Source organism: Myotis daubentonii, chromosome 20, assembly GCF_963259705.1.
Source record: "Myotis daubentonii chromosome 20, mMyoDau2.1, whole genome shotgun sequence".
NCBI lineage: Eukaryota > Metazoa > Chordata > Mammalia > Chiroptera > Vespertilionidae > Myotis > Myotis daubentonii.
The window spans coordinates 17,095,562-17,108,988 of record NC_081859.1 but is presented as its reverse complement, the minus strand read 5'-3'; the positions used below and the strand labels follow the sequence as shown (position 1 = coordinate 17,108,988).

The following is a 13,427-nucleotide window of genomic DNA, read 5'->3' as shown; positions in this document are numbered from 1 at the left end:
TTCAATATCTTGCTCTCTCTCTCTTCTGGCACCCCCATAATTCGGATGTTGGTATGCTTGAAGTTGTCCCAGAAGCTCCTTACACTATCTTCATATTTTTGGGTTCTTTTTTCACTTTGCTTTTCTGGTTGGGTGTTTTTTACTTCTTTGTACTTCAAATCTTTGTTTTGATTGTTGCGATCCTCTAGTCTGCTGTTGGATCTCTGTATAATATTCTTTATTTCAGTCAGTGTATGCTTAATTTCTAGTTGGTCCTTTTTCATATCCTTGAGGGTCTCACTAGACTTATTGAGGGTCTTCCTAAATTTATCAGCATTTTCTAGAAAATTCTTAAAAAACCTTAAAACCGTGGTTTTGAACTCTATATCCAGTAGTTTGCTTTCCTCCATTTCTGTCATTTGTGACCTGTTTCTTTGTCTCTGCATTTTGGCTGCTTTCCTGTGTTGATAGAATGGTTTTCTGTGCTAGGTGTCCTATAGGCCTATAAGGCCCAGTGGCTCAGCCTCCCCATTTAACTGAGGTGGACACTCTTCATGCACCCCTTTGTGGGCTTTGTGTACTTTCTTGTTGTAGTTAAGCCTTGATTGTAGTTGGTTTCACTGGGAGGAATTGACCTCCAGGCCTATTGGTTGTGAGATTCAGCTGTGTCTATGGTAGAACTTCTGTGCTGGAGACACCCTTATGTGGAAAGACTTATTTCAGTGGGGCTTTGGTGCTCACTGAGTCTGCCTCCTGAGTGCGTCCCTTATGGTTCTGAGGAGTTGTAATTGGATGGTCCCACTCTGACCACTGGGTACACTGGCACTTGGATCTCTAAGGAGGTGCTAATTTAGTCTCTGCCTGAGGCTACCTAGCAGGAGGTATGGAGAGATCTGCAGATTCCTCTTCTTTGTTTGGGATTTGGAGGTGCCCAGATGAGGCCCAGCTGTGAAGCAATGCAGTCTGCTGTGGGGCCTGGGGCCTTCTTTTGGATGATCTGGGTCTCTTTGACCCAGCTGCAGTTTGTTAGGTAATTTTAGATTGCAAAGGGACAGGTCATTCATATGCAAAAGCCTCTGTGCACAGCTTGGGTGGGGCGGGGTCTCGGAATCAACAGATCGGAGCAAACAGCTATGGCTGATCCTCAGCCCTGCCCTAAGAGGTCCCGAGTCTCAGTGGCCCGAGGTAATCACTGCAAGCACCTCTGAAAGAAAGCTGCCCTCGAGTTCTGCCCACTGCCAGATAGTCCAGTTTCTCCCTGTATGAGTCTGGGTCCCCAGAGACTTGCCCAGAACTGGAGTCAGGGCCGTCGGGAGCATGTGTCTCCCTCCCGATTGAAAAAGACAACCATGTCCTCAGTTGCCAGCCCTTTCCGCATGCTCCTCTGTACCTCTGCACTTTACTTCCACACCTCCTCTGAGTCTCAGTGTGCTTTTCTCTTTCCTTTTAGTTGTAGAATTTCCACTCAGCCAGCCTTCCTGTGGTTCTGGATGATGTCCGTTTTGTCTTTTAGTTGTATTTTTGAAGTGGTTGTGTGAGGCAGCAATTTCGGGTGTTTACTTATGCCGCCATCTTGGTTTCTCCAGGTTTTATTAACAGTTATAAAAATGGAGCAAACATTGACAACAACAGCATCTACTGTAAATAAGAAAAATAATTATAAATAGCCATATGATGATAATGGTGGTGGTGGTGATGGTGATAGTGCTGATGACCATAGAATTGGACAGGGGTCCTGGCCCATTGCCCTGGGAGGGATCTCTCTCCTGTCCAAAACCATAAGCTGTTTGGAAGGCCTTATATCAACTGTTAGGTGTGGCGGTTGTGGTTACAATTTCCAAAGTCATCTAAAGCGAAGATCCCTGCTTTTATTAGTTGATAAAAATGTAATGTGTGTGGACAACGAAAATGTCTACAAAATATGAGAATGATTATAAGTAAGCAAATGGTGATGCTGATGAGGAGGATGGTGATGAGGATGTACTGAGACAGGGGTCTTGGTCTAAAGAAATGAAGGCTCTTTATATGGACATACCATCACTATGACTCTTGCAATGAGGGGTGTCCATTCTTCCCTGTAAGTGTTGAGAGATTTCATAAATGAGACACCAATGGATTTTGGAGCTTGGGTGATTCATGGTGATACCTGGGAAGATGATACTTTTCAGAACAGAGACACTGTGATAATGTCATGTAGGAAACAGTGATCCCATTCCTACCAGTTTGCAGTGACACAGTCCTTATTTCTCTTGATCCCTGCCTGCATGATCTTTAACGTTCTATTTCTAAGATATTCCTGTTCATTAGTATTCTGGTATTTCCTCTGGTGATACAGGATGTCTCTATCATGCACTGTACTTCCTTCTGAGCCTTCACTGGAGGAGGCTTTAAACGCATATGTCCAGTAACTCTCTGTACATGAACATCAGGCATATTTCTGTGATTCAAAAAATCCAGCTTCCTCCCCTCACCCATATGCACAGTCACATCCAGTTTTATGGGTAGTTTCCCAGCAGTGCTCCCCTCTGGTACCAGAACCTACTCTAGTCCCTGTGGCTGCTGTGACCAATCCACATGGACAGTGGAGGCTAAGCATTTTCTGGGGATTTCTTGTGAAATCACCCAAAAGAGGTCCAAATAAATAAAATATTGTTAAATTAGTCTCAGTTATAATTAAAGACTTTTCCCCTGTCAAAGAGTCCACTGAGTCAATGAAATCAGAACCATATACATAAGGAATATATTTCCAATTGATTTGTCTCTTATTGAATGTATAAATTATACATCAAGGACTTTATAGGTTTGTGGGAGACCTCAGCCTTCTCTGACCACAGTGACATCTCAGGGGAGGAGCAGAGGGAGGCTGGGAGTGAGAGATTCCTCTCAGGGTTGAGGTTTCCTTTCCTGTGAGAAATTCTATGCTAAGAATTCTCTTCACTAACCTCACACTGAGCCCCAACATCACAGAGAACACAATGACTGAGAAAACAGGTCAATCTCCTCCCCTCCTCATTTCAAAAAATGGATGATTCCGAGTTGTGCACATTCATGATCACTGCTTTTATTTTGTGTATTTTCTCCACTTAGATCCATAACTATTTCTGATGTAACTATTTGGGGTCTCTGCAATAGGCAATGGGTTTTCATATCAAATAGTTTGCACAGGAAGCTGTACAAACAGTCAAAAAATTTTCAACAACAAGAATCACATATATGCCAACTTCCTGTGCTTGGGCAATGGTTTCTCTGAGTAAAGTAACATCATAAATTAAGATGTAAGATACTGAAAGTGGCTGATCTTTATCACCTTAACCAATGACTCATGTGGTCCACTAAGCCCAATTTACATGTTGACTGAAGTCAAGGGAAGAGATGACATCACACAGTCCCCAGAAAAACCAGGCTAGTCCACCCTCAGTCCCTACACTTATAGGAAAGGCTGTCCCACATGCAAATTTCTCTTCAAGCTCCAGGGTAAATCCTCTTCTGCAATGGGCAGGATCACAGCTCTCACCTCAAACAGGGCTGAGGTCTCTGGGAAGGCAGAGCTGTGGTCTAGAAGAAAATGAGACTGCTGGGTCTTCTCCTGTGCCTGGTGACAGCCCCCCAAGGTGAGGGTCTCAGGGGTCAGACAGGGGTCATGGGGTGGCTGTGACTGCATGTGACTGACAGGGACTGATGCTCCTGGTCCCCAGGTGTCCTGTCCCAGGTGCAGCTGCAGGAGTCAGGCCCAGGACTGGTGAAGCCCTTGCAGACCCTCTCCCTCACCTGCACTTTCTCTGGATTCTCCATCACAACCAGTGATTACTGCTGGAGCTGGGTCCGCCACCCCATGGGAAGGGGCTGGAGTGGATGGGGTGCATACGTTATGAAGGAAGCCTTTACTACAGCCCCTCCCTAAAGAGCCAAACCTCCATCTCTAGAGACACTTCCAAGAACCAGTTCTCCCTGCAGCTGAGTTCAGTGACCACTGAGGACACAGCTATCTGTTACTGTGTGCGACACACAGTGAGGGTAAGTCTGTGTGAGCCCAGACACAAACCTTCCTGTGGGAGACAGCAGGGCTGAACTGCAGGGGCCACTCAGGGCCCACTGCACAGAGAGCAGCCCCAGAAGGGGAAGAGGGAGGTGAGAAGGAAGGGTCTTCCTTTTGGGCCCAGGGATTTCCTCTCAAGCTCTCAGCTGCATCCAGGGATGGTTCTTGCTCTCTCCCTGTGGCTCTAACTTCCCTCATTCTCACTACAGACACCAGAGGAGGAGGTAGCACTGCTGTTGGCAGAAGACATATGGGTGGTGACTGGTGAATCTCCTCACCATGTTCCTGTATTTTCTGTTTTTCTTTCTCCACAGAGACCATCCTCAGTGCTCTCCTCGGCTTGTGTTTGGGGAACGTTACCGCCAAGACAGAACACTGCATCACCCAGGCTCCTTGTGCTGAGTTCAGGATCTGACCCACATACCAACCTGTCCCCATAGGGGCCCTTCTCTCTGACAGGTCTTCAGTAAATAAAACATGTTCATGTACCAGAGACAGTGGAAACGGGGTGAAATCCATCCAAAAGGTGCAAAGGGTCCTTGAAGGCTGCTCTCAGGTCACCTCTCACCTGTACAGGTGCCAGGCTTTGCTGTTTCTGGTACCACAGTAGGAGGAAATGAGCTCAGCTCTCTTTGTTAGGGTTTCACAAGAGCACTGATGTGAAATGATATCAAAGTGTCTATCCCATTCAGTGTAGTTTAGTAGGAAGTTTTAACAAAGGTTCATTGGAAATCATCTCATTTAAACAAGCAGCTGACTTGAGAAATCACATATCTTGGTGAAGGAGACAGCTATACAGTTTTCCATTCTTTTTTACTTAAAATCAGGGGCTAAATCTTAAAATTTCATAATGACGGCTTTAAGTCCTGTGTAGATTACTGCTTTGAGGCTTCAGACTAGATAATAACCCAGGTTGAGGCTGCTTGTTTGGCCTCTTGATCTATCACAGCATTTCCCAGCCTCCGTGTTATGGTTTTGAAGTGGCTCCACCTTCACCTCAGTCACATCTTCAGGATGGAGCAGAGCTCCCACACTTCCCTCCTTGCTCCTTTGATGGGTTTCCAGGAGCCACGAGAACCCACATTATCTGCACAGCATCCCTAAGTCATGCACTGCTCCTCAGACCTCTGTGTATCTTCCCTGGGCCCCTCCTGACTTACAGCTCTGGTGACTGCAGAACCTCCTGCCACGTGGGTGAGTTTACCTCATATAGAGGAACCGAGTCGGAAGGAAATTTACTTTATTTAGCAAGTGCTGGTTACAGCCTCCAGTTATAATACTGCTGTGAGATCCCTCAGATGCTATTAGGTCAAGGCTCTCCCTGGGAGTCTCTAATAAACTGAATGTGTACACTGAGTCATCCCTGATGGAGGTAAACAACTACCTCCCATTCTTGGAATTCAGCCATGACACCTGCCTGTCTGGGATGCAGGACACAGCATGTGGCCTCACCTGGAACCTGGAACTTGGGTTTCCTTTCATGAGCAGTTTTCCAGTAGTGCTCCCCTCTGGTACCAGAACCTACTCTAGCCCCTGTGGCTTCTGCAGCCAATCCTCATGGACAGTGGAGACTCAGCATTTTGTGAGGAGTTCTTCATAAAATCAAGCAAAATAAGCCCCAATTAAAGAAAATACTGTTAAAATAGACTTGGTTAAAATTAAAGACATTGTCTGACCAAAGATTCCATTGAGCAAATGAAAACTCACATGTAAACAAACGTAAGGAATATAGTTCCAAATCATATGTTTGTATTGAGAATGTATATATTACACATTAAGAATGTTATTTGTTATGCAGTAGAGCCCAGAGCCCTCTGACCACAGTGACCTCCCAGGGGAAGGTCAGAGGGAGACTTGGAATGAGGGATTCCTCTCAGAGTTGAAATTTCCTTTCCTGTGAGAAATTCTATGGAAGGAATTCTCTTCACTCACCTCTCTCTAGACCTCAACATCACTGCTAACACTAGACTGAGAAAAAAGGCCAATCTCCTTCCAACATATGAATAATCCCGAGTTGTACACATACAAGATCACTGCATTTATTTCAGATATTTTTCCACTTAAAGCCATGACTTTTTCTTATGTAACTACTTGGGTACTCTCCAATAGACCATGGGCTTGCATAAATGAATAGTTTGCATAAGAAGCTGTAGACACAGTCACAAAATTTCCAACATCAAGAATAGCAAATGACTAATTTGTCAATGCTTGAGAGATAGTTTCTCAGATCAAAGTAACATCATATATTAAGATTTACTAAAATATTGAGAATGGCTGTCCTTTATGTTTATTTTTTGCACAACAGTAGGAATCCTATATGTTAAAGAGCTAATATGCAAATGGTCACCATGCCCTCATGCCATCATGCCCTAAGGGCTCAGGCACTCAACAGTGGGGAGTGAGGAATGGGGACCAGCCAGGTACAAACGAGTTCACAAGAACTAAATGGGGACCAGCCAGGCACAAATGAGCTCGCAGGAGAGGAATGAGGACCAGCCAGGCTGGAGTCTGGAAAAAGGACAATAAGCATGGCCCACTGTCCCCGTGGTCCTGGGTCCCAGGGGCTGCGCCTGTGGCCCAGGAGAGGGACAAGCCACCTGCCCTGCCATCCCGGGTGCCTGCAGCTGTGGCCCAGGCAAATGAGCCCATCCCCTGAAGCTGCGGCCAACCCGGGCAAAGCCAGCCCCGGTTCTGGATTCCTGTGGCCGACCAGAGGGAGGGAAGCCCAAGTCCCAGGTGCATGCGACTGGCCAGAGGAGGGAATCCTTGGTCTCAGGTGCAGGGCAAGGCAGAGGTGGTTATGGGCAATCAGGCCAGAAGGGGAGTAGTTAGGGGCAATCAGGCAGGCAGGCAGGCAGGCAGGAGAGCAGTTAGGAGCCAGCAGTCCCCAATTGCGAGAGGGAGTCAGATATCCCCCGAGGGTCCCAGATTGGAGAGGGTTCAGGCTGGGCTGAGGGACCCCCACCCCCATGCACGAATTGCATGCACTGGGTCTCTAGTTATTTATATAAAATTATATTTAAACTTTTGGAAATGTGGATACAATAAGATTTTGAGATTCAGAAATGGACTGAACAAATGGTAATCCCTTTTATGTCTGTTTGAAAGATGCATGAAAAGTTAAATGTGTAACATACTCTTCTAGCCAACCATTTCTTCTTATGCTCAGAAACTTTAGCCCATTTAGTTTTTACCTGATCCCAATGTGCTTCATGACCCATGTGGTCCCCAGTCCCTGACTTACATGCTGGTTAAGGTCAAGGGTAGAGATGACCCCACCGAGGACCCAGAATGGCCAGAGAAATCTGACCTCAGGCCCTACACTTATAGGGATGGCTCCCCCACATGCAAATTTCTGTTCAAGCTCCAGTCTAAATCCTCTCCTGCAATGTGCAGGATCACAGCCCTCTCCTCACACAGGGCTGAGGTCTCCGGGAAGGCAGAGCTGTGGTCTCGTAAAAGATGAGACTGCTGGGTCTTCTCCTGTGCCTGGTTACAGCCCCCCAAGGTAAGAGACCCAGGGCTCAGACAGAGATCATGGGATGGCTGTGACTGCAGGTGACTGACAGGACTGATGCTCCTTGTCCCCAGGTGTCCTGTCCCAAGTGCAACTGCATGAGATGGGCCCAGGACTGGTGAAGCCCTCGCAGATCCTCTCCCTCACCTGCACTGTCTCTGGATTATCCTTAAGGAGTATTGGTGTGCACTGGGCCCACCAGGCTCCTGGAAAGGGCCTGGAGTGGATCAGGGTTATAGGGAGTGCTGGAGATGCATACGATAACCCAACTTTGACATCCTGATTCAGCATCAGCAGACACACATCCAAAAGCCAAGTTTATTTATCACTGACCAGCCTGACAGCCGAGGACACTGCCATGTATTACTGTGGGAAACACAGTGAGGGGAAGTCAGTGTGAGCCAAGACACAAACCTCCCTGAGGGAGGCAGCAAGGCTGGGCTGCAGGGGCTCTCAGGACACCAGGGGGAACTGAAATCACAACAATCAGCACAGGCAGCACAGGAACAGGCTCAGAGTGAGGCTTAGCCCTGGATCCTGTTGGAGGTGGGTTTCCTCTTCATGTGACATTGGCTCCTGGAACTTCTCCTGAGTCATTATGAAGGCACAGACAGCTCAGCAGCAAGGAGCTGGTCAGTCCTGATGGAGAAGAGAGGCCGCAGTGTGGCCATTACCCAGCCCCCTGCACACAGAGATGATGGCTGTGGGCCCTGTGCAAGGTCAGCAGGGTCCTGCCCACAGCAGCTTCAGAGACTGAGTCTGAGGATGCCCACACACCAGGGGATGAGATGACCAGCAGATCTGACAGAACCTCTGTCTTGGGAGGCAGGGAGGCCTCTCCAGCAGGTTCATTGACCTCAGGGAGCTGGGAGGGGGACTGGCTCAGGGTGAGCTGTGTCAGGGAGTGAGAACTGGTGGGGGTTCTGTGCTGGGCAGGGGCTGGAGTGGATGGAGAGATCACCAGGATGCCTCAACCGCATGTCCAGATGTGGGCAGAAGTGGAGGAGAGAGGGCGAGGCTTGAAAGCTTCCAGACATCAACACCAAACCTGGGGTCAGACTTCTGTGTCCACCTAATCCTATCTAATAATAGGCAAACATGGTAATTGATCGTACTTTTGCTACGCCTCACATTGGCTAATCAGCGCGATATGCATATTAACTGCCAACAAAGATGGCGGCTAATTTGCATACTGCAGGCAGGGCAGGACAGTGCCAACTGCCAGCGCACCACCATCCAATGCAGGCCAGCTGCCCGGGAAGCACTCCTGCCCCAGAAGCCCCCAGCAGCCGGCTGTGCCTTGCCGCCCGAGACCCGAGATCGGCAGGTTGGGGTGGCAAGACACGCTTGCCCCAGAAGCCCCAGCAGCCACCTGATATGGTAGTAACTCTATCAGTAAGCACTCTGAAAGTCAGTGGCATAAATGCACCAATTAAAAGACACATTATGAGGGTGAATCAAAAACAAAACCCACCTTAAATATAAAGAAACATATAAATTAAAAGTAAATGAATTAAGCTGCAGCCTGTTTTGCTCAGTGGATAGAGCATTAGCCTGTGGACTGAAGTGTCCAAGGTTCGATTCCAGTCAAGGGCATGTACCTCAGTTGCTGGCTTGATCCCCAATCCCTATCAGAGCATGTGCAGGAGGCAACCAATCAATGTGTCTCTCCCTTTCCATTCACTCTCTCTAAAATTCAATAGAAAAATATCCTTGGGTGAAGATTAACAAAAACAAAGTAAATGGATTAAGTAACATTAAAGAGATTATAAGAAAAATATATTCCAAAGTTTTTTAGTTGTATAATGGTTATTGTTGAGTGTTTCCTTCCATGACTCGTGTGGAGTAGGGTTCGGTATCTGAAAGAGGAGCCGCACAACAAATGAGAGAAAAAGACACGAGATAATTTTGCAATATTGGGGGACCAGGCGGCCAAGTCCCGAAGGACTTCCTCCCTGTGCTCAGGCCTCACCAAGCTTTTATTGATCTGGGATGCACCCATAGCATAGCCCTAGGCAGGTGACCCCCTGCAACAGGCAGACTAGCCCATCAGCAAGGATTTACATAATAATAAATGGGGGAGTAGTTTCAGCTACCACTGTCTGGACAAACAGAGGTGGTGCCTAGCTCTGACCTTTGGGAGGGCTTCAAAGGCACCCAGCCTTCGGGGGGTTCTCTGTCTATGCTTATCAGATAGTGAAGGCAATAAACAGTTTCCCACAGTTATGTTTAAATTATTAACACATAAGAAATTGGGTGAAAGGTACATATAATATGCTGTAGTATTTTATAGTTTTTTAATGTATGAGATTATTTCAAATTAAAATATTAAAAAATTAAAAATTAATAAAATATTAATTGAAATGTGTATTCATTACATGAAAAATCTCCTAATTGCTTCTAGCATAATTTATTAAATTGTCCTAAAATTTACAAGGGTTCAATTAAATATAGCTTAATTCTAAATGATATAATAGAAAATATATAATAGTGCAGTTATAAGCACTTATCTGAAAATAAAAATTTTAAAAAGTGAATTTAAAGAAGGGATTAGCCAAAGAAAATATATGCACAACCCATGGACACAGACAACAGTATGTTGATGACCAGAGAGAAGTGGGGGGCAAAAGCTGGGTAGAGGGGGCAAAAGGGGGGGAATAGGGGCATCCTATATAATAATAATAAAAGGCTAAATGGCAGAATGACCGGTTGCTATGATGTGCACTGGCCACCAGGGGGCAGACACTCAACGCAGGAGCTGCCCCCTGGTGGTCAGTGCACTTCCATATGGGGAGTGCCACTGAGCCAGAAGCTGGCTCATAGCTGGCCAGCAGAGTGGTGGTGGCAGGAGCCTCTCCCACCTCAGTGCCAGCACTAATAATGTCCAAGTAACGGTTTAGACCCAATCCCTTGGGGGCCTAAGCCTTTAGTTGGACATCCCCCAAGGGCTCCCTGGCTGCCAGAAGGATGTCTGACTGCAAGCTTAGGCCTGATCCCCTGGGGAGTGGGCCTAAGTTGACAGGTGGACATCCCCCAAGGGGTACTGGACTGTGAATGGACGCAGGCTGGGCTGAGGGACTCCCCCCACCCCGAGTGCACAAATTTTTGTGCACTGGGCCTCTAGTAATTGCAGTAATAAGGGAAATGGAGGGACTCATGCATCCAGAGTGGACAGCAACCAGCGATGTGTAAATAGGCACAAAGCAGGAGTGAGAATGGGGTCTGGTTCTCACACTGAGTGAAGTTTCCACTGTCTGATCCTCCCCTTGTACAGAAGATCAGAGGTCAGCATCCGCTTTGAGAATTGCAGGTTCTAGAGGGAATAATTGCAGTTTCACTATGATCAGGTCTCTTCAGGGGGGGTTCACAAGCCCTTTCTTCTGATATCTCATTATTAGGTAAATGTCAGTTAAGCGATTTAGTACAAGACACAACTGCTCTGTACTTTGATCCTCCCTCCATCAGTAGTCTTAGCCCATCATGAGCTCAAAGGCCCCTTTCCCAGAAAATCAGCCTCCAGATTCCCCTTCCTCCCAGGGTCTCAGGTGGACACTGGGAGGGCAGGTCCCACAATGACTCTCTGTGACCAGGAGCAAGTACTCACCTGCCCATTGTGGCCCCGCCCGCCAGATGACCTGGGAGAGCAGCCTCACCTGACAGCTGAGAATGCTGCTGCTTCCTCCCCTCCCAGTGCTAAGTTGTCTTCCCTGCTTCCTGAGGGGGTTCTCCAGGGGACTCCCAACAACGCACCCCTGCAGTCAAAGTGTGACCCAGCCCCTCCTCTGGCTCTCTGGAGCAAGCCTGACTGGTTCCTGCATCTGTGTGTACAGGACATGTAAGAACATGGACATACCAATGCCTGCTCTTCAAAGGCTGTGTTTGTATTGTGGGTGCATTTGACCAGCTTCCCCAGAAAGTCACCCAGACCCAGAATCCACATGTGGTCCAACAATCCAAACTGAAAGTTGGACATGACTGTTGAGGTGATTTGAATATCCTGCTCTATCAGAGCATTTACCAAACTCAATGAGACACGAGAACCACACACAGCGGGGGTGTTTCTATGGTGTCGGGATATCTGACTTGTAAGAGGCTGGGGCAGGGATGGATTTATTACCTCATTAGGGGCAGCATTTTGGAGACACACTGATCCAGGAAGACATTCAGGTATCAAAGCCCAGAGCTGGTCCAACTGGCCCTGTGTCACCTAAAGGTGGGATCACAATGAGGAACACATCCTGTGGGGACTGGTTCCTCAGAAGGTGCTCAGGGACTTGGTAGGGGATACACATCCTCAGACTCACACTGAGCCTGGTCCCTATGTCATCCACCTTCTCTCATGTGGGGTCAATACCTCAGCTATGAAATACTCTGTCTCATGAACATTCAAGAGAGAGGAGGTAGACAAGTTAAATATGGGTAAGTCTGTGCCTTGAGGGCATCACCCACAGCCATACCTTCCCCTATGGAAGTGATCATAGCACTGCCCTCACCATGAACTGGAACTGGAGAACCCTCCTCTCCTGGTGGCTATGGCGACAGGTAAGGGGCTCCCTAGTCCCTGAGTTGAAGAGGGACCAGGGAGAGTAAAGGAGGATTTCCACCCACTCCTGTCTCCTCTCCACAGGTGTCCACTTCCAGGTGCAGCTGGTGCAGTCTGGGGCTGAGGTGAGGAAGCCTTGGGCCTCCATGAAGGTCTCTTGCAAGGCTTCTGGATACACCTTCACCAGCTATGGGATGAACTGCGTGAGACAGGCCCTAGGAAAGGACCTACAGTATATGAGCTGGATGAACACAAATACTGGGAAAACCACGTATTACCAGGGCTTCTCAGAAAGATTTGTCTTCTCCATGGACACCTCTATCAGCATGGCCTATCTGCAGGTCAATGACCTCAAGTCTGAGGACTTGGCCATGTATTACTGTGCAAGGGAGACACAGGGAGGAGAAGTCAGTGTGAGCCCAGACCTCCCTGCAGGAGAGGCTGTGACCACCAGGGGGCGCTTAGGGTCCCTGAACAGAAGGACCATCACAGCAGCAGGTGAAATTGGAGGTTTGGGCTGGTTTCCTCTTCATGTCACAGTTTCCCTCAGGGAACCTCTCTGGATTCCTGACTCTGCACTTACCTCTGATGTCTCTGAGTTAGAAAAGTCTGTTGTAAACAGCGACAACTTTCTTATGTGGACAGAAGGCAGAGAGTCTTTTTCAGACATTCTTGTGTTCAAATGGCATTCATCTAATTTTTTGCCCCATGTTTCCTGAATCTAACAAGAGGATCCGCTGACTTAACAGTGTATCTCACCCAAATGCTGGATCGTAGTCAACACAGATATATGAACCCAAAGCTGAGAAGGACCCAGGGTGGTGACGGTCATTTACTTGTCATCATGCTCATAGCACCAAGAGTAGGTGACACCAGGCAGAGGCAGAGGGACCCACACAGCTTGGTGCACATTACCAGGCTGACAAAAAAAACACATACCAAGGGACACGGACTGTTGTACATGGTTGAAATCTCTGGGAAGCACATTAAAGGCTCTCCAGGAAGTCAGAGCTTTAAACCCACATGTATAGTAACAATTTGTTCATTAAAGTCAGGAACATTTCTGACTCTTGATTCAAAATAAGTCTTGTATCCTCTCCCTCCCCAGTTCCAAGACAACAATGCACTAGTACATTTAATAGCATATTGAAAGAATCATTAATCATGGTCAAGTGGAATATCATCCATATGAAAGGATAGTTTAATGTAGGTAAACCACAAAATTTAGAACAAAAATACCTTATCCCATAAATAGATATAAAATAAAAAACATTAAAGATTCAAAATCCTTTTATGAATACATTTTTAATAAATTACTTATACAAAGTATGGACTCAACATAGCAAAGGCAA

General features: G+C 47.1%; 1 pseudogene; it reads left to right on the top strand.

The window, feature by feature from the left end:
• The first annotated feature begins 12,026 nt into the window (after positions 1–12,026).
• LOC132222605 (immunoglobulin heavy variable 7-4-1-like) lies at positions 12,027–12,467 on the top strand (annotated as a pseudogene).
• Positions 12,468–13,427: the final 960 nt, after the last annotated feature.